Genomic DNA, 20910 nt, shown 5'->3' on the forward strand with positions numbered 1-20910 from the left:
TAGGCTTAGCCTAAAAAAATGTATGGTTGTGTGGTTACCCTTGCTATTAGAAAATCTGATGTGATGTAGTTGCATGTTCAATGCTGCAGATGTTCAGTGAGTAGACCACTGCAGTTGCCACAACTCCAGGTTTGACATTGCTTTTATGCAACAGTTGTGCTATAATGTTTTTGGGGAAATCATTGCAGCATTAGCCTAAATTAAAAACATAATGTTAAGGCTCGCCACTGCCACCTTATTTCTTGAAACTATCACAAGTTGCTAAGCAACAGTAAACAAAACCAGCCGCCTGCAATCAATACAATGTATAAAACTGATAGAAGGCAAATACTCTGAATAATATTTTAATTATATCTTAAATTAAGAGTAAAAAAACTTATTGTTGATCTACAGATCATGTTTTACTTTGGTTCTTGCACACAGTATCTCCCACAGGCCCACCTAAATTAATATTCCTGGCTACCCCACTGGTCTGTAGGAATTAATTGTGCAACAAGGGGGTTAATGATGCGTCACTGAGCGATTTACTGTAGTTTGTGCTCAGGAAACTATAACTGAAAACCGCCTGCTTCATACATCAAGAACTTAAGAACTTATTTACCTCAACTGCAGAGAAACAGGCCTATATTAGAGAGTAAGTTTATTTCTTACTAATAAGTAAGTAAGTACTTACTAGTTTTTAGATTTGATCATATTTTAGTAAGACATCTCCTTGTTTTCTGATGGCTCCTGTTTTAATTTGCTGTTGATACTGTTTGCTGTTAATGCAAACGCAACACTTCCTCCATGTTGAATTCTTGTCTTAATAAGATAATAGTGATAATGTACATGTAAGATAATGTACAGCACAAATTCTATCAGTACAGCCACATATGACTATGTCATACTTACCACTGGTGCTTTGTATTTTTGAGGGAAATACTGTTCTCATTCACTAATTAATTCGAGCTGCTTCTACTTTTTAATTTTTTTGATCGGTCTTGAGCTACTGTCATGAACAAACTCACATTAAAAGCCAGGGAATCATCATAAGGCACAAACCATAAACTCTATGCAGGTGCTAGGAATCTGCACAAACAAACAAAAAATACCTTCACACATTGGTTTTCCTCAGGTAAATCAGAATCAGCTTTATTGGGCATACAAGGAATCTGACTCTGTTTTTTTGCTCTCAATGTACATACACAGAAATAGAAATACAGCTGAAATACAAGGACAACAAAGCCTGACAAAGGTAAACATAAGCATCCAGCTATTATGTACATACAAGTTGGTGAAAGAAGATAAATATACAGAAGAAGTATATATAAAAAATTCAATAATAAACAGCAACCTACCATGTCTATATAAAAGTCAGGTCTATACAGCGGCTTAGGTATATATTTGACAGTGGTATGCACATGTTAAAAAAGCAGTGTGTATGTCAACTATAAATATAAAATATATACAGTGTCAGATTATTACTGTGACTGTAAGACTGATGTTAACTGTTAACTGAGTGATGGCCTGTGGAAAGAAGCTCTTCTTGTGTCTGGTTGTTTTGGCGTACAGTGTTGTGTAGTACCCACCAGATGGGAGAAGTTTGAACAGGTTGTGTACAGGGTGTGATGGATCTGCACTGATTTTTCCTGCTTTTTTTACTGACTCTGGACATGTATAAGGCCTAAATGGAGGGCAGGTTGACACCAGTGATTCTTTCTGCAATCCTGACTGTCCGTTGTAGTCTGTTCCTATCCTGTTTAGTGGCCGGGGGCTATGGGCTGCATGATTTCCTTAAAACTGTGACATCTGTACAACAACCTTTGTTTATATATAAGTAGATTCCGCCTCCCCTCGTTTTCCCCGATATCTCTATTACGCAGTCCACTCGGAGGAGTTGGAAGCCTGGCATATGTAGTGTAATGTCCGGGATGTCACCAAGCCAGGTTTCAGTGAAGCACAGGGCGGCAGATCTGCAAAAGTCTGTTTGCTCTGTTGAGGAGCGGACATTTGCCAGATGTATTTATGGGAGCGCAGTCCGAAATCCCTGCTCTCGCAGTTTAACAAGCGCCCCAGCACGCTTTCCCTGATGGCAAATGCCAGAGAGAGCTGTTGCTCCTCCTCCAACTAAAAGCTCTGTAAAACTTTCCAGTTCAGTGAAAAACGGTGAAAAAGTTTGACCAGTGGATTGTCGGATGTTTAAAAGTGTATCTCTAGTGAATGTGGTCAGAGAGAGAGAGCTGAAAACTTTTAAATTTTTTGTCAAAAATTTTTTTTATATAGCGCTACTTCATAACAGAAGTTATCTCATTGCACTTTTCATATAGAGCAGGTCTAGACCGTACTCTTTATAATATTATTTACAGGGACCCAACAATTCCCACCACGAGCAAGCACTTGGCGACGGAGGCAAAGAAAAACTCCCTTTTAACAGGCAGAAACCTTGAGCAGAACCTACAGGCTCAGGGTGGGCCGCTATCTGCCTCGACCAGTTGGGTTGAGAGAGAGGGGAAAATTGGGTTATTGATAAAATACATGAATTGTGAATTGGGTTATGATAAAATACTTGTGATATACAGCAGGTAAAATAAGTATTGAACACGTCACCATTTTTCTCAGTAGATATATTTCTAAAGGTGCTATTGACATGAAATTTTCACCAGATGTTGGTAACAACCCATGTGATCCACACATGGAAAGAAATCAAACCATAGATGTCCTTAAATTTAAAGTTATGTATAATAAATGTTAAATGACACAGGGAAAAAGTATTGAACATGCTTACTGAAATTCATTTAATACTTCGTACAAAAGCCTTTGTTGGTAATGACTGCTTCAAGATGCCTCCAGTATGGAGAACCGAGTTGCATGCATTGCTGAAGTGTCATTTTGGCCCATTCTTCCACACAAACAGTCTTCAAATCTTCTATGAACTCTGATCTTTAGATCTTTCCATAGATTTTCAATTGTATTAAAGTCAGGTGATTGGCTGGACCATTCTAGCAGCTTTATTTTCTTTCTCTGAAACCAATTGAGAGTTTCCTTGGCTGTGTGTTTGCGATCATTGTCTTGCTGAAATGTCCACTCGCGTTTCATCTTCATCATCTTGGTAGATAGCAGCAGATTTTTATCAAGAATGTCTCTGTACATTTTTCCATTCATCCTTCCTTCAATTACATAAAGTTTGCCTGTCCACAAGTGGTCCTTGGCTCTTGAACAACTCTTCTGATAATTCTTTTCACTCCTCTGTCAGAAATCTTGCGAGGAGCACCTGGTTGTGGCCTGTTCATGGTGAAATGATGTTCTTTCCACTTCTGGATTATGGCACCAACAGTGCTCACTGGAACATTCAGAAGTTTTGAAATCCTTCTGTATCCAATGCCATCATGCCATACCCATCATGAGATGTTTCTTTTGTGACACCTTGGTAATGAGACACCTTTTTATAGGCCATCAGCTGGGCCTGAACCAGCTGATATTAATTTGCACTGACAAGGGGTGGGATTACTTTCTAATTACTGATTGTCTATGCTGCCTTTTCGCACCTCCCTTTCTTCATGTGTTCAATACTTTTTCCCTGTGTCATTTAACATTATAACACATAATTTATTGACATCTATGGTTTGATTTCTTTGCATGTGTGGACTTCATGAATTGTTACCAACATCTGGTGAAAATTTCATTTCAATAGCACCTTTAGAAATATAATTACTGAGAAAAATGGTGACGTGTTCAATACTTATTTTACCTGCTGTACAAACATCCTCAATTATTCAATAAAAATGTATATTCTGAGAATGCTGTGCTATATTCATAGATTCATATGCTTTATAGCTAACAAATGAATGAAATATCTGCAGGAAATGTTGAGTTTTGATGACAGTAAATTAACAACAATCAAAAAACGTCAAAGTAGACGCTACTGAAATTAATCAGTGAGTGAAAGCAGTGTTTCTGTTAAAAAGAGAAACTCAGAGACATAAAGTGGTGAGTACAACATGACTCTTCTGTTATACTGATGTAATTAATGCTGTGAACATGTAGATAATGATGAATTCACCATGTGAGCCATTATACTACAGCTAATTTAAATGTTTTTTGCCCGGCCTTTATACGCTCCTGGCTTTAATTTGTTAATTGCGGACAAGCTATTAACAAACCTCGGAGTGAGACAGAAATATACTTGAAAATAATGTATTTATAGTATTAAAGTGTTGGGATTCATGTAGGACAGGTTTGGTTATTAGCAAAAATATCAAAGATATTTATGAATATTAATAGAATTATTAATATAATCAAAATTATGAACATGGATTAATAATTACGGTGCACCACCCTGGGATCAGGGACCAATAACCAAATGTGGAAAACAGTATCAAGGTGGCTGTCCACTCTAAAATGCTGATATTTAAAGAACTATCTTATATTAATAATAGTGGACAGTGAAGGGTGAATCCGAGCACTGTCAGCTGTCACTACAACGCATAAACAAAATAACCACAGGCAACTGCTCTTTAAAGGTCAATAGAGTTTATTTAACCTCAGCACTGATTAATAATCAATAACTTCAGCCAACAACCACTATCGTCTATTCTAAACACAATAAGCATACAACAATCAGCAAGCATATAGGGTGTGTATGTTCGTGTTTAGGTCTGTCTGTCTGTCTGTGTGTGTGTGTGTGTGTGTGTGTGTGTGTGTGTGTGCGGGACAACAGAGAGGGGGGATGTGAGGAAGACTGCGGATCTGTCACACACAGATCCAAAATGGCGGGCAGGCCCGCGAAACTCAAACAAAGGGGAGAGCCAAAATGGAAGACACGCTCCACTAGTGTTGCTAGTTATGTTACCACGCTATCTGGGTCATTTGAGATGTGTGTGTAAAGGTGTGTGGGTTAGTAAGGAGGAAAGAGAAAGGAAAGCACACAGAGTAAGGCACAAGAAATCTCAAATGCCATGGCAAAGCACAATAGCTGTCCCCTTATCACACAGGAACCCAGCAGCCAACTTTCATTCAACAGCCATTACTGGACTTTGGTCTGATAAAGCACAGTTATTAGCTTCCACAGTGGCTATAGAACTCACACAGTTAAACGGCCCGGCGGCGTGGTACCAATACACAATGTAACGTGCTAAGCACGATAACACACAGCAGAAACAGGACACAGCGGCCTGCTACTTTTCACAATACTGCAAAACACTATTCACAACAAATTAAGTTTAGATGAATATAGTTATAAAATCTCTCTGCCCAGACACAAGCCCCTTACTTGATAGTGATTTAATGTGTCCTCTCAGGTTCAACTACTGACAGGGCAGCAGTGAAACTACGGAAGGAGCAGCAGTCGACTTTAAGTGGGGAGAGAGAGGGGCTCAGTGGTTGTCTTTTTCACGGTGAAGAAATGGTAAAATTTGTATCTTCCTTCTGCAGGCAAAGATTGTTATGTGGAGTATAACAATCGGGATCCAAAAAGTGTTTCAGAAAACACAAAACAGTCTGTTGCTTGTCCAGCGAGTTAAGACCATCCTAAGACCTTCATTGTTGAGCGTCTCCTGTAGTAACCAGTTACAGTGGAAAGACAGCGAATTGTCTTTGCACTCTGCTTTTATGGAGATGATGACGTTATGGCCGGGGCGCCGGGATTTCCTGCGCTCTGTTTGGCGGCTCGTCCAGCAGAAATCCAGTGTTTAGATTCAACTGAGATCTGGCGTCTAAATGTGAATTAACGGCTGGTGAAGATTTGGTGCTATTTTACTGTCTGGCCTTTGTTTTCCATTCATGCCTTTAAGTCAAGACTTTACCTTTTCCAAGTAGGCCGTTGTCTTTGTTTTCCATACGTGGTGAGGCCCAACAACAGATGCCCAGCTATCAGATGGTGTCAATATATAATTTTATGGCTACACACATCAAATACATGTCAGTATACACAAACTGTCAAAGGGACTGTTGCATATAGATGGATCATCTGAGGCTACCCAGGATGCATTTTAGGCAAAGGTCAGTATGTGATGGGAAAGTATGGGTAGGCAAGAGGGAGAGAGATGGGCTTGTTGGCCTGGGCAGAGCTTTGTATGTGTGTGTGTTTGTGTGTCCAGTACCAGTCAAAACAGCCAGCGGTTACAGGCTTGCCTGTGGATGGTAGTTTGGACTGAACGCCGGCAGAAAACAATGACTTATAACAGGCAGACAGGCAAACAGGGACAGCGCGAGGGATGGCGGGACAGAGGGTGAGGGGGATACAGACAGATGAGGGCAGAAAGGGAAACAGAAGCAGCGAATAGGGATAAATGGAGGGAATGTCTGTGAGGACTGAGTGTGGAAGTAGGGATGACAGTTGGGCATCATGGGGAGGAAAAGAGTAAGAGAAGGAAGAAATTATCAGGAGGGAGACAGAAGCAAGTACAAGAAAAAAGTAGGTGAAGGATGGAGAGGAAGGAAAGAAAGGGAGATCAGATTGTCGAAAGACGAGGAGAGGAGAAAGAGGTGAAGAAGTATGGCAAGAAGGGGAAAAGTGAAGAAAAAAGATAAAGGATGGAAGTGAGGGTAAACAGAAAAGTTGGACTGGAATGAGGGCGGTGGAGATTTGAAGTGGGTACACATGTCGCCTCCTGACACCATCACAGGACAGGACACAACAAGACACAAGGCTAAAGGGTACAATGCTTCTGTCTGGTTTGTCCACTGTATCTTGCTTTTTGCTTAAACAAACAAGAGACTCGGAAAAGTTCTCTGCCTCCCTTGAGCAGTTGCACTGAATGCAAATTAAGCACACTCAATGTTACATCAATGCACACATGCATGTGTCCTTTGAGGGCCATTAAATCTAAAACCATATCCACATCCTACCTTTAGCATAACCCTAACCTTTACCTTCTTTAATCCTAATGTCATAATAATTGTAAAACCTGAAGATTGGCCAAAATCAACCTCACTTTGCAAATACTAAATACCAACTATGAAGGTTCATTTTGAGTTCTAAGGGTTTACTAAACAAAAGCACAACTACAAATGGTTCTTAATACCCAGAGGAAGCATTGCTTCATGAAACATTAATGCACAAGAGCATTGTTTTCATTGCACGTTTTCCCACTGGAAAAAAGAGTCACAACAAGCTGGCATTGGAAAAAGGAAAAGTGGGTAGTCACTGAAAAGCAAAAGTAACCACTCTAATAGCACATTACGGGGAAAGACAGAAAAAATTAGAAAGAGAAAACCTCTCTCTGGCAGCCCATAGACAAAACTGAAAAAACAAATGTATAGATATCTATAGGAACTACAAGACATAAAATAGTATTTTTTTTGTGTCTAGTCTTTGATCTGATAACTGCTGGTGATAACATGCATCAAACCATGTGTATAGTATTAACAATATGGACCAGAGCTAAAGCTGTGAAAAATTCAAATGAGAACTCTGTCTAACATGACAAAACATTTCTGGACCATGATTTAAAAATGCAGTAGGCATGTCCCAACTGCAAATCAACTAAAAACAACTATTAAACAGCCATCAATTTGTGCTTGATAAGATACAGAATATTTAGATTTTTCTTTAGTTCACCTTTTAAACAAATACAACCACAAAATACCTAATTTATTCTGAATAATTTATGTTTATGACAGCCTAAATACAGATACAATCAAAAAATCACCACAACAGATCAAATTTCAATGACTGATTCTAGCAAAAGAATCCATCTTCTTCTTTAGAAATGTTTACGCCATACAGCAGTTGACAGTCCAGTCAATTCTATTTATATAGGCCAGTATCACAAATTTGCCTCAAACAGCATTGCAGTCTGTACAGCATACGACACCCTCTATCCTTGATTTGAATACAGAAAAACTCCACAAAAAACTCCACAAAAAATTTTTAACAGGGAAAAAAAAGGAAGAAACCTCAGGAAGAGCAACAGAGTAGGAATCCCTTTCCCAGGATGGAAAGACATGTAATAGATGTTGTGTGTACAGAATAGACCAACATAGTAAAATTACAGTATGAACAATCATGACAAAATTAGAAATAGATTGTAAACATATATGAAGAATGGATCCGGGAGGAGCTTGAGCAACTCGGTGGACAGGTATTAAAAACATGACATCTCTACAGGCAAAAATGAGACAATGCCAAGGCGAGAGACAATGCCATCCTAAGAACCCTGCTCTCTCATATATACACTGCATATGTGTTTTTATATCTTATAAATAGAGAAGTAATGCCCCATTCTTCTGAAAGTGTTCCATCTGATTTACCATGTTCATGAATGCACATCATGTAGGACAGGAGAGCTCTGTTGTTGTTATGGCAGCACACTGTGAATGGCGGGACTTTGCTTCAGGAAAGTGGCATTTTCATCACAGTGCATGCAGGTTTGGTATTTTGGTGACCTACCATGAGCTTGACTTCAAAGAAGTGTGAGGAGACGCGCAGCAGGAGGTGTGTCACTAACAATCATGCAGCAGAGTTCAGTTTTAGGGGTTGCACTTGTGCAAAACAGTTTTGGGCTATTTTTGGTTTTCCCACGTGATGCCTGTTTGACCAGGTCATCTTCAAAATTTGGAAAAGCATTTGGTGGATGATATATTGCCACAAAGTAGTGCATGCACATCCCATTATTCTATCAGGTAGGTGGGAGCATTAACTCAGTGTGCATGCGCCTTTTTATTGATATTGTGGATAATTATTTGGCCAGTTTGACTGACATTTTGAAATAAAACCTTAAAAAATATGTAGATATAAAAAGTATATACACATTTATACCATGGCCACTGAACATTCTCAGCCCTGACAGGTTGGCAGGTGTGGATTAACTTTTAGTAACTGGACAGTATAACAGGACACCTATAATGGAAGAGATTGTTCCATCCATCCATTTTCTTCCACTTATCCGGGGGCAGGTCGCAGTGGCAGTAGGCTAAGCATGGTAGGCCAGATGTCCTTCTCCCCAGCAACATTTTCCAGCTCCTCCTAAGGAATCCTGAGGCGTTCCCAGACCAGATGAGATATATAATCCCTCCAGCACGTTCTGGGTCTATCCCAGGGTCTCCTACCAGTTGGACATGACAGGAAAACCTCCAAGGGCCCAGGAGGCATCCTGATCAGATACCCAACCCACCTCAACTGGCTCCTTTCGACACAAAGGAGCAGTGGCTCTACTAGTAGAGTAGTGATTGTTCGCAGTTCTAAATTAATGCACCAGTATTACACTGTAGGTGAGGACAGCAATAGTGAGGTTTAGCTAAAGACCTTGGAAGTAGGGTTTGTGTTACCAATGATAAAAAAATGGATAAAAGGCTTCTCAGTGGGAACCATGCCATTACAATAATGAAATGTAAAACTTACCCTTACGTGGCTGTGAAAGTTGGAATCCAAAAAAGAACAGTCAGTATAAATCAGAAACTGGCTGGTGGATGCTTTCTGTTTGCAGCCAAACTGTTCCTGTGATTTACCGCTGGGTCTGATCTCAATGACTAAAGCACATTTGTGGGAAATCTTATCAAAATATCATACCATAATAATTCAAGCAAAAATCTCTTCATTGACCTTTGTAGTACTGATGAATTACACAGTGAATATGTTAACTGTTATATTCATCATTTTAAGATGAATAAACTTGATTGGCCAGACTGATTTAGAAGATAAGATTTTGTTCTAGAATTTATCCTCCTAACAGCAGCAGCCTGATATCATCATCAAAATATATAAAAGACCCATAACATTGCATTGGGTGACACAGTCCTCTATGGCATGGAGGAGTAAGCTATATCAGTGCTGCTACACAGACAATACATGTTAGTATGAACAAATCATTTTTACTTTTGGTCGCTTCAGAGGAAGAGTTGACAATATAACATAATTCCTTCATCAAATGTCATGAATATAATCCAACAACTGTAGCCTATTTCCCTGCCTGCTTGTCTACCCATCCAGTATGTCTAACAAATTATGTGCTGAATGGGTTCACAGGAGATCTGAATTTCTTTCCTTCAGTCCACCCATCAATCTATTCCAAACAGCTCCTGATGGTGCCTACATGTTTGGACTGTCACCACAGTTAGAAAGCATTTCTCCACCAAAATGCTAACCACCTCAATCACTGTACAGTCACATCAGTTACAGCATGTTCCATTCCCCAGTCCTGTCTGTCTGTCTGCATCACAAAACCCTGATCCCCCCCATAACTACATCACAGAATCACTGTCACTTTTATATATCACACCTACACAGACAGACAGACAGACAGGCGTGAACACAAAATATTTAGGTAGACGTGCTGGCAGGTGGGTAGACATGCTCAAGGCCGGGGTACTGTTGCTGCCTCTGTGTCACATCTGTCGTTTATTTTTCAAATTTCTTTTCTCCCTGTCTGCTTGCCTCTTGAAGTAATGACACCAGAGTCCCATGGGAGCACACACACACACACACACACACACACACACACACAGCCTACCAAATAGATGACCTCACTGTGTCTGACTGGTTGGCTGGCAAAGACACTCAAATATACACACACATACTATCCAAAGTATTATATAACCCCACAGGGTGATAGAAGCATTGTGCCTAATAACCTGTGCATGGCCCTAGGAGGACATACAGACAAGACAAAAGCTGTGGCCAATAAAAGGGCTACATTCTACCTTTGACTGTAACAGGAAACAGCTGTTTTCCACAATAAAACATTGAAGTTTGAACAGTGCCACACCAAAAAGCAACAGCATGGGTGATGTGTCTGTTAACTGGGGAAAAACAAATGGTTATGTTACGGTTTGTTGTGGGGGTGTCTCTTTTTAGTGCCACACTGCTTGTTCCAGGGTTGAGTCTAATTGTTACCATTTGAGACTGTGAGTGATTTGACTATCCATGCTTTAATGGATGGTGACGCTTCAGTGTTCACCGTGTTTGTGGTATTTCCGATCTTTGTTGGTAGAGATTTTTGACAGTTAATAGTAAATTTCCTCAATTTGTTTATCATGTCGCAGTTTAAGTGTCATCCACTGCATGGCCAAACAAGGGTTTAAGTTCCTAAAGTATTGGTACACAACATATAATCTCAGCAGGGGGTGTTGGAGAAATAGATGATGGAAGGAGACAGACAGTCTTTAGTCTATTTATAGCTCAATTGCATCTGCTTCGCAGTCCGTCACAGCACCCCCTTTTTCGCTAAACATCCATTGTTTCCTCTGTAGCCCCTCTTCCCATTAGTCGCCAAAGCAACTGCCTCCTGTTGCTATGGCAACTGGCTCCTCTCGTCAGTGTGCCAGCTCCAGCAATGTAGGGGGTTGAGATAAATGGTTCACAGGGTTGTTTGGTGGTAGTGGGTAGTGGGGGTATTCTCTGAAGAATCAGGGGCTGATGGAGGGAAGATGGATTATGGCACCTAAAGCTAATAGTGTGTGTGTATGTGTGAGGAGGGGGAGGGTTAGTGATATGCTACATACATCAGGGAGGGTATTCCACTATGCTAATCTACTCTGCCTCTTGGCACAGGTCAAAGAGTTTCCTCCAGTCAGTGGTGTCTTTGTATTAATTAATTAATTTGTACAGTCATCAGTCAAGAAAGCAGGTCCTTGGAAACCAGTCTAATGACGGAGAGATGAACATGGAGATCTGTACTTGGCTAATGCACAACAAATAAGTGCTGACATGGAAAAACAGGCACACATGTATAGTACATACACATGCAGACAAAGAGATAATGTTTCTTTCAGAAGCGAGAGTAAGTGGCAAATTTAGGCAACAGCATTCAACATCACCAGCTCAGCTGGGCTCAGGTGATTACCAGTGGTGGAAGAAGTATTCAAATCCTTTACTCAAGTGAAAGTACCAGTATACAATAATGTAAAATACACCAATATAAGTAAAAGCCCTGCATTCAAAATCCTTACTTAAGTATAGATGTATTTTCAGCAAAATGTACTTCAAGTATCAAAAGTTAAAGTACTTGTGCTGCAGTAAAATGGCCCCCATGACTGATTTGTTATTATACATGAGATTATTAGTTTGTAGATTGTTAAGATTGATGCATCAGTGAGTAATGAGCATTCTACTCTTGTAGCTGATAGAAGTGGTGCTAGTTTTAACTCTATATATACAGTTAGGTAGTTCAGTCCAATGGTTTCCAAGGGGTTAGACCCCTCTAAAGGGTCACAAGGTAAATCTGAGGGGTTGGGAAATATTTTATGAGAGAAGAAAGAAGAAAAAACTATGTTCTGCTACACATATTTGTATTCATTTTTAAAAGCTTTTTTCTAATCTTAGCTTTTTTGTAAAATATTGGATAATTTGACCTTGAACAGTTATTTACACGGGTCAAGATCTCTCTCTCTCTCTCTCCAACACGGCAGCGGCAGACGGCTGCCCACCCTGAGTCTGGTTCTGCCTCTTAAAAGGGAATTGTTGGGTCTCTGTAAATAATATTATAAAGAGTACGGTCTGGACCTGCTCTATAGGAAAAATGCAATAAGATAACTTCTGTTATGAACTGGCGCTATATACAGTGGAGTGAAAAAGTGTTTGTCCTCTTCCTGATTTCTTATTTTTTTTGCATGTTTGACTAATATTTCAATTTGTTTGATGATCTGAAACATTTAAGTGTGACAAAGATAACACAAGTAAACACAAAATGCAGTTTTTAAATGAAAGTTGTTATTATTAAGGGAAAACAAAATCCAAACCTACATGGCCCTGTGCGAAATATTGATTGCCCCCTAAACCTAATAACCTTAGCAGCAACAACTGCAATCAAGCGTTTGCGATCCAAAGAACTGCAGGTCTCACTTGCCTTAGTTAAGATCAGTGTTCATGACTCCACCATGAAAAAGAGAAAAAAAACAGCCCCAGACCATCACATTACCACCACCTATTTTACTGTTGGTATGATGTTCTTTTTCTGTTACTTTAAGGCTGATGTAATTGGACACACACCTTCCAAAAAGTAGTTTGCCAAAAGTCTTGGGGATCATCAAAATATTTTCTGGCAAAAATGAGACGAGCCTTAATGTTCTTTTTGCTCAGCAGTGGTTTTCGTCTTGGAACTCTGCCATGCAGGCCATTTTTGCCCAGTCTCTTTCTTATGGTGGAGTCATGAACACTGACCTTAACTGAGGCAAGTGAGGCCTGCAGTTCTTTGGATGTTGTTGTGGGGTCTCTGAATGGCTGAAGAACAAAATGAAGACTTTGGAGTGGCCTAGTCAAAGTCCTGACCTGAATCCTATTGAGATGCTGTGGCATGACCTTAAAAAGGCAGTTCATGCTCGAAAACCCTCCAATGTGGCTGAATTACAACAACTCTGCAAAGATGAGTGGGCCAAAATTCCTCCACAGCGCTGTAAAAGACTCATTGCAAATTATCGCAAACGCTTGATTGCAGTTGTTGCTGCTAAGGGTGGCCCAACCAGTATTAGGTTTAGGGGGCAATCACTATTTCACACAGGGCCATGTAGGTTTGGATTTTGTTTTCCCTTAATAATAACAACCTTCATTTAAAAACTGTATTTTGTGTTTACTTGTGTTATCTTGGAAGAATATATAAATTTGTTTGATAATCTGAAACATTTAAGTGTGACAAAAATGCAATAAAAAGAAATCAAGAAGGGGGCAAACACTATTTCACGCCACTGTAAATAAAATTTTATTTCATTGAATGAAACCATGTGAGAAGTGACATCTGAAATGTGACAAGGGGCCCCAACCGGACACTTGTTTTTTTAAGGTGTCACAAGTAAAAAAAGTTAGGAACCACTGGTTTAATCTTTAACAATGCATTGTATTGTATAAACTCATCTTTTTTTATGTAAAGTCATAATCTGAGTAGTAACTATAGTTGTCAGATAAATGTAGTGAAGTAAAAAGTTATTTTTTTCCCTCTCAAATGTAGAAAAAAAGTAAAGTAGCATAAAATGGAAATATTTACTTGTACTAAAGTACAAGTAAGAAGCAAGAAGTACACATAGGCAGCACTACTGTACATGGTTAACTTCCCAATAAAAACCCTAACTTTACCTTGAGCCACACAAGCCCGGCGGACAAAAATGATTCGATTTCAACAAAGTTCATCTTCCAAAAGAAATTATTCCTATCCTATGTTTAAAATGCGACTAAGACATTAGTGCCACAGGAAAATTAACAAAGGGCTGCTGAGATAAGACTCTTCTCCCTGTAATGACCATGAACGTTGACCAGCCGGCCAGTCTCCCCCCCAAGAGTGGGCCCTTACATCTCTGAAAAGTTGGAGCATATTTGTCAAGTAGGCATTACTTTGATAAATGGACCACATATTTGAAATCTAAACCATTAACTTCATGCCTAAAAATCAAATTTTGTGACACAATTACTGTTGAGATATGAACATTTTAACAACTTGGCTATCCTAGCCATCGCCCATCGCCTTTCCACTGCGACTCCAGTTGCTACAGGAGGTGATCTGCTTTCACCGTTGAACTTTAAATCCCTAGGTGAAGGTCTTAACTTGCTGGATGAGAAACAGATCGTTATCCACTACATAGCAATCTCATATACCTGCAAAAGGGAGATACGGCTTTAACTGTTTTCTTCACGGGAGAGAAGGATAACTGCTCTTTTCCCACCTATACCTGCATCACATGCTTGTTGATTGTTGTATGCTTTTATTGTGCTTAGAGTAAATAATAGTGGTTTATTGGCTGACATTTATTGATTATTGATCGGTGCTTAAGTTAAATAAACTCTTGTAGAAAAGGTTTCAGTCGTAGTCATCTGGACACTGTTTTCAGAATCAAGACGTTTCGAGCCGAAACGTCTTGAAACAGTGTCCAGATGACTACGACTGAAACCTTTTCTACGATACAACACTCCTGGACGAATGAGGGACTACACCGTCTTAAATAAACTCTATTGTACCTTTAAAGAGCAGTTGCCTGAGGTTATTTGTGTATGTGTTGTAATAACAGCTGGATGTGACGGTCAGTCCTCGGATTCACCCTTCACTATCCACCTTATTAATGTAAAATAGTATTGTCATTTCTAAGTGGACAAACCCCTTTTCACGCTTTGGTTATTGGCCCTTGAGCCCAGGTTGGTGCCCGTAATATTAATCCATATTAATAGTTTTATTAATATTAATAAATGTCTTTGATATTTGCTAATAACCAAACATGCCCTACCAGATTCCCAGCATGTTATTTTCAAGATGTGTGATGGCTGAGTGGAGGGCAGTGGAGCATTGCAAACTTTTTAAGTACAGGAACGACTGTGGCTGTCTTGAAGCAGGTGGGAACACTCTCCTTTGATATGTTGAAAATGTCAGTAATGATATCAACTAGCTGGTTGGCACATGTTCTTAGTACACGGTAGGGATGTTATCAGGCCCAGCAGCTTTACTTATATTCACTCTCAGCAGGATTCTTTACACATCCGCTGTGGATACTGACAGTGGCCGGATCTCTGGAGGCAACAAAGAGTAGACTTGACAGCTGACTCTTTGTTGAGGAGATCAAAGGGAGCTTAAAATGTATTAAGCTCATCTGACAACATGGCCTCGCACATGCGCTCCTGCTTTTGTAGCCTGTGACGGTCTAGATTGCTCGCCACATATCTTTGGTGTTGTTGGTGTTGAGGTCTCTCTCCAGTCTCTCTTGATGTCTCCGCTTTGCCTCCTTGATGCCAGCTTTCAGTCTTGCTCTGGCATTGCTGTAAGCTTCCTTGTGCCCTGACTGAAAGTCAGCTTTTTTGGCTCTGGATAGGGCCCTCACCTCTCCATTCATCCAGGCATTCTGGTTGGGGAATGATTTTGTCTTTGTGATCACCACATCATCAACACATTTGCTGATGTATAATGTCACTGATGGTATATATTCCTCAAGACTGATATGGTTCTCCTGGGTGGCGGCATCTCTGAACATGTGCCAGTCTGTGCACTCAAAACAGCCCTGTAGAGCTGCTGTAGCATCATCTGTCCACACTAACGTTTTTTCTGATGGTTTGCACCCTTTTACTTAGCTGGGAATAAGTAGGCAGGAGAAGCAGGGAAATATGGTCTGACTGACCAAAATGGGGGTGGGGGAGGGCTTTTTAGCTGCCAGAAATGTTTGTATATACATGGTCCAGGGTATTACTTCCCCTGGTGGTGGTGTGGACCTGCTGATGGAATTGAGGTAAAACATGGTGTAAGACATGGAAACGGATGACCAGTTGAAGATAAATCACATACGGCCGACATGATGCCTGTTAAATGCTACAATGCTATCTGTTGTCATGCTATTACTACCCTAGCCAAAAACTAATGTTAGCTACATTCTAACATGGCGCTATATACAGTGGAGTGAAAACTTATACTTGTGTTACGACGGTGAAGCCTGTGGTCTGCTAATTTCCTGGCTGTGTTTTCGAGTTCCCGAACCAGATCCACGGTTTATTGCCCAAAATTCTTCAAAATAAGACGGTGTAGTCCCTCATTCGTCCAGGAGTGTTCTATCGTAGAAAAGGTTTCAGTCGTAGTCATCTGGACACTGTTTTCAGAATCAAGACGTTTTGGCTCCCATCTGGATGTCATTCTCAATGGTGTTACCATATTCTAATATTTACAATGCTCTGAGGAAGTAGTGGCTCTCACCATTATACACCGGTAAGCTCAGTATTTAAAAAAGGTGAGAGTGCATAGGTTTAAAATAAGCAAAGTTCCTTATGCTGAATTGCAGGTGATGGGTGTAACATTCATGGGTCTTCAGACTGTGGTGGAAACGCACACAACAATGGGCTGAAGGAACTTTTTAGTTCCTTGAAAAGTAGCTCCTGGAAATAAAAGTTCCAGGTACTTTGGGTGGAAACACGGCTTAATTATTTAGTTTTAAAATCCAAAATGGATCCAAATGCTTTCCTTCTTTGATTACTAACTCGAGATAACTCTAGTGTGTGTGCACTATATGATGTAAAGGTGCTGCACGCCTGTGACACAGTTCTGCCTTTTATGTTAACATAACATTATTAATGACATACAAAATACATTTTTAGCAATTAATTTATTCAGAATCACAAAAGCTCACAATTGTGATTTATGAGTGAATACATTTTTCTCCCAAACCAATTAGTTTTGCAGGTATTTGGTCATAAAGCAAGGTATTGGACAAACCTTGACCTGACGAATACCAAATTCAATAATTTAATCCTTTTGGGAACATGAAAATCTGTAACAAATTTCATGGCAATTCATCTAGTAGCTGTCAAGACATATCATCCTGGACTAAAAATTTCCTGCTGGTGAGGATAAATTAAGAGTTAGAGGATCGCCAAAGTCATTGAAATTCATCTTCTGGAGGCCACAAATGTCTGTACCATATTTTATGATAATCTATCCAATATTTGTCATGATATCTCCCTCTAGACCAAAGTTCTTGACCAACCGTCATTGCCATCCCTAGACCGCTGCTGCTAGCGTGGCTAAAAACAGGGACTATCAAAGTTTTTGTTTTTCACTTATTATATAATGATACTAAATGGATATCAGAAAGTAACATTGCCTGGATTGCCAATTATTGAATAAAAAGAATTTCATATCCATGGCATATTTGCACCAAATTGACAAGCTAATACCCCAATTAAATGAAACAAAAGAAAACTAAATGAGGTTTTCTGTCCAAAGGTAGCACAAATTTATTGCTAGCCTACAGTTCCTGTTGTTTGGTGTTACTGGACAAAGTCCGTTCCCTGATAATAAAACAAATTCAGCTCTTTATTAAGCCTCAGGTGGCATTTCTATTCAATTCCCAGTCTGGATTTGTCAACCTGTGTCACAGCCAGACACTGCTGTAAGATTATTTTCAAACCAGTCAGCTCAGTCTCTGTCCCATCTGTTTCACTCTCCTCCTCCTCCTTTTAAAATACAGCTTTCAATTTTTATAGCAAACTGTAAATGGTGAAAGGTGCTTGACACATTTCAATACAATTTGACACACACATGCCGGGAAATTGGACTTTGCATATTTCAATGTAGAATGTGTGATTGTCTGGTACTCAGCTCAGACTGCTCTTTGATGGCACAAAGTCAAAACATTTTATCTGTCTTCACTGCTCCTCTCTCCATCTCTGTCCCCTGCTGGTTTAGGATATCTCCATGTTGCACAGACTGGTACAGAAATGCACCAGTCCCTGTCTTGTTTACTTGTTTTGCATAATTAAGATGCCGAAAGGGGAGGCCTTGTTGTTTGACAGCCTCTCACTGAGGTTTGTGCAGTGCAATCACTTACTAAAACCTACTACCACAAAAACCTAGACAGTTGCATGCCTGCTCCGTTTCTACATTTTGTAATGCTACTACCTATACTGCTCCATGAGCTTTCACCCTGCTTGTGTTCCAATTTGTTTCCTCAGACTTCCATTATAAATGAAGGGATGGACTTCAGTGCCAACAGTCTTTGCTGAATTATTGTCATGGCAACAACAAATGACAATACTGTCTGCAACATACAGTACCAACTGCCTTAAGGTCAATTGACTCAAACTGATTCACAGTGCCACTGTCCAGGGTGTACCCTGCCTAAGGCCCAAAGTCACTGGGATAGGCTCCAGTCACCCGCGACCCCTAACGGGACCAAGCGGTAGAAAATGGATGGATGGATGGATGGATGATTCACAGTGCACAGAGGAAAAAAACCAAGAACAAGGACTGGGAAAAAGTAAAATAAAAAATCATATGCTCAACGACTCAATGCTTCAGAAGAAAATATATGATCAGGTTAGGCACAGTTAAAGGCCAATGACTAAAACATGTCTTTTAATTTGTCTACTAATAGGTTCAATAGAGCGAGAAAAACTGAGAAAAGTTTAGTTTTAGGATTTTAGGGATTAGATTTGGTCTGATTTATTTGTTTGTCAACCTTCAAATCAAATCAAAGATTATTTGGATGTGACTTGACAAAAGAAGACAAAAAAAGAGTTTCCACTCGTGGATCAATAAAGTATTTCTGATTCTGATGAGGAGTAAGCCCAAATAATTTGGAATTGTTAACTCATTAAGCTAGAGAAGGTTCTGGGCCATCCAGGATTTGATGCTCTGAAGACATTTAATGAGGTTTGTTAGTTTAATTATTAGGCTCTAGATGTAGGTAAATGTGGGTGTCATCTGCATAACAGTGAAAAGCAATGCTGTGTTTTGGGATAATAACAGAGAGTATATAAATTTAGAAAAGAATGGGTCCAAGTATAGAACCTTAGGGTATATGGGGGCTGAGGATTTCAAATTGAAAAGTTTCAGAAAAGATCCACCATGAGATACTCCATTATTAATAGGTATTTTATTTTATTTCCAAACTTTGCAATAGCATGTAAAACCTGTCCACTGGTTTTTCTGCCTTTTGACAGAATAAGGGCATACAATTGTTAGTTCCCCTCCAGACACATTTTAAAGCATGTAAAAATACTCTGCTATGAATAAAAACATTTTTAACATGGTTTTCCCACATAAAAAGTTACAATTTTTAAAAAAAACCTGAAAAGGGGCTGGAAGCACATGTACTCTTTCTCCCTCATTGAGAAATTCTAGATCTATGAATGCCCCACCCACCACCGCTGCTTGTGCTAGGTTGACCGGTGAAAGAGCAGTGCGAATCAAGATGGCTAGTATTAGAGGAAACATTGGAGAGATTCAGTCATAGCCTACATATTTGAGCCTCAGTCAGACACAGACTCAGATGAGGAGTCTGTTGTGCACCAAAATCAGCGACTAGCAGGTGTATCAGAATGGTAAGTGTAGTTAGCATCTTTTATTTGTTTATGTTGTTTGTTAGCTTGTAACTGGCAGTGGCTGACAGAGGAGTTGACATATAATAGTGTACTGTAAAATTACAAATTGTTTTCTAAATACATGTGGATGCCTTTTGTTTTTTTAAGGCTTGTGTTGGTAGATTAATTGGTATTTCTGCCTGGTTATCTAAAACCCCATCCTCAGAGAATGTGGACATCCTACTAACAGGGAACAATGAGAGCCAGCTAGTTTACAGGTAGCTGCAAACTGAATGTCAATACCTACTGCAATGAAGAATGTGTAAAATAACTGATATTTATCCAACTGGAAACAATTTATCAATCAATTTCTAGAATAGAATCCAGTAGTTAATGGTGGTGCCTGCCTGTGTTGTGACACAGGTTAAACACATTTAAAGGTTTGAATATTTGTGTGCTGAATGTTGTAGAGGTATCATTGGCTTTAAAGCAAAATCCCAAGAACCAAGCTATAGCACTAATGATAAAATATGTAATTTAGGAAAGACTTTTCTCATACCCTATAAAGCTGACATTTTTTACTTATCTTGGCAGGACACTGAAAACATACTGTACATTATGGACCTACTTGTTTGCTTTCCTGCTGCCTAAACAAAGGTCAGAACATAAAGTTGCTTAACTAAATTGGAAATCAGGTCAACATATTTTCACAGAGTAAATGTTTTAGAAGAGCACAAAAGAGATTAATTATATGGGTATAGACTATATACAGTAGATCTATGGTATTCAGTTCTAGCAAAGCAAACTTTCAAACATGAAACAAGTCATGTTTTGCACAAGTTTGGAGTAAGAATCAAACCTTAATGGTACGTGCTCTATCAGGTGTGCTACCAACACATCAACTTTTTTTGAATTAAGTTTTTTTTAGCCACTTGGGGGCAGCGGAACAAGCTGTAAACAAAATGACATATTATCATCTTATAAAGTGGTTATGGTGAATGTGTTCGCAAACAATTAGCTATTTACACATCCAGCAGACATAAAGCATCATTAGCATTCATTTGGTAGTCCTGTTTATGGCACCTAACAAGTGTAAGTCTAATATTCACTGCCATTTTAGCTCTTCTTTAGTCGCCACCAACTCCTGAGAAAAATATCTGGCTCTTTAGCTGCTCCACTTTGTTCACCAGCTAGTTTCTAACTATGTCTATTTGCTGTTTGGTGCTGCGCAGGTAGTA

At 39.5% G+C, this 20910-nt stretch overlaps 1 protein-coding gene across 15 annotated transcripts in view; it reads right to left on the minus strand.

Annotated features, from left to right (window-relative positions):
* The window catches only part of LOC122866573 (microtubule-associated protein 4), a 162511-nt gene that overhangs the window by 54134 nt on the left and 87467 nt on the right, over positions 1-20910 (minus strand). The gene's annotated exons all lie outside the window — the stretch shown is intronic.

The sequence above is a fragment of the Siniperca chuatsi genome, linkage group LG19 (genome assembly GCF_020085105.1).
Source record: "Siniperca chuatsi isolate FFG_IHB_CAS linkage group LG19, ASM2008510v1, whole genome shotgun sequence".
In the NCBI taxonomy this organism is placed as follows: domain Eukaryota; kingdom Metazoa; phylum Chordata; class Actinopteri; order Centrarchiformes; family Sinipercidae; genus Siniperca; species Siniperca chuatsi.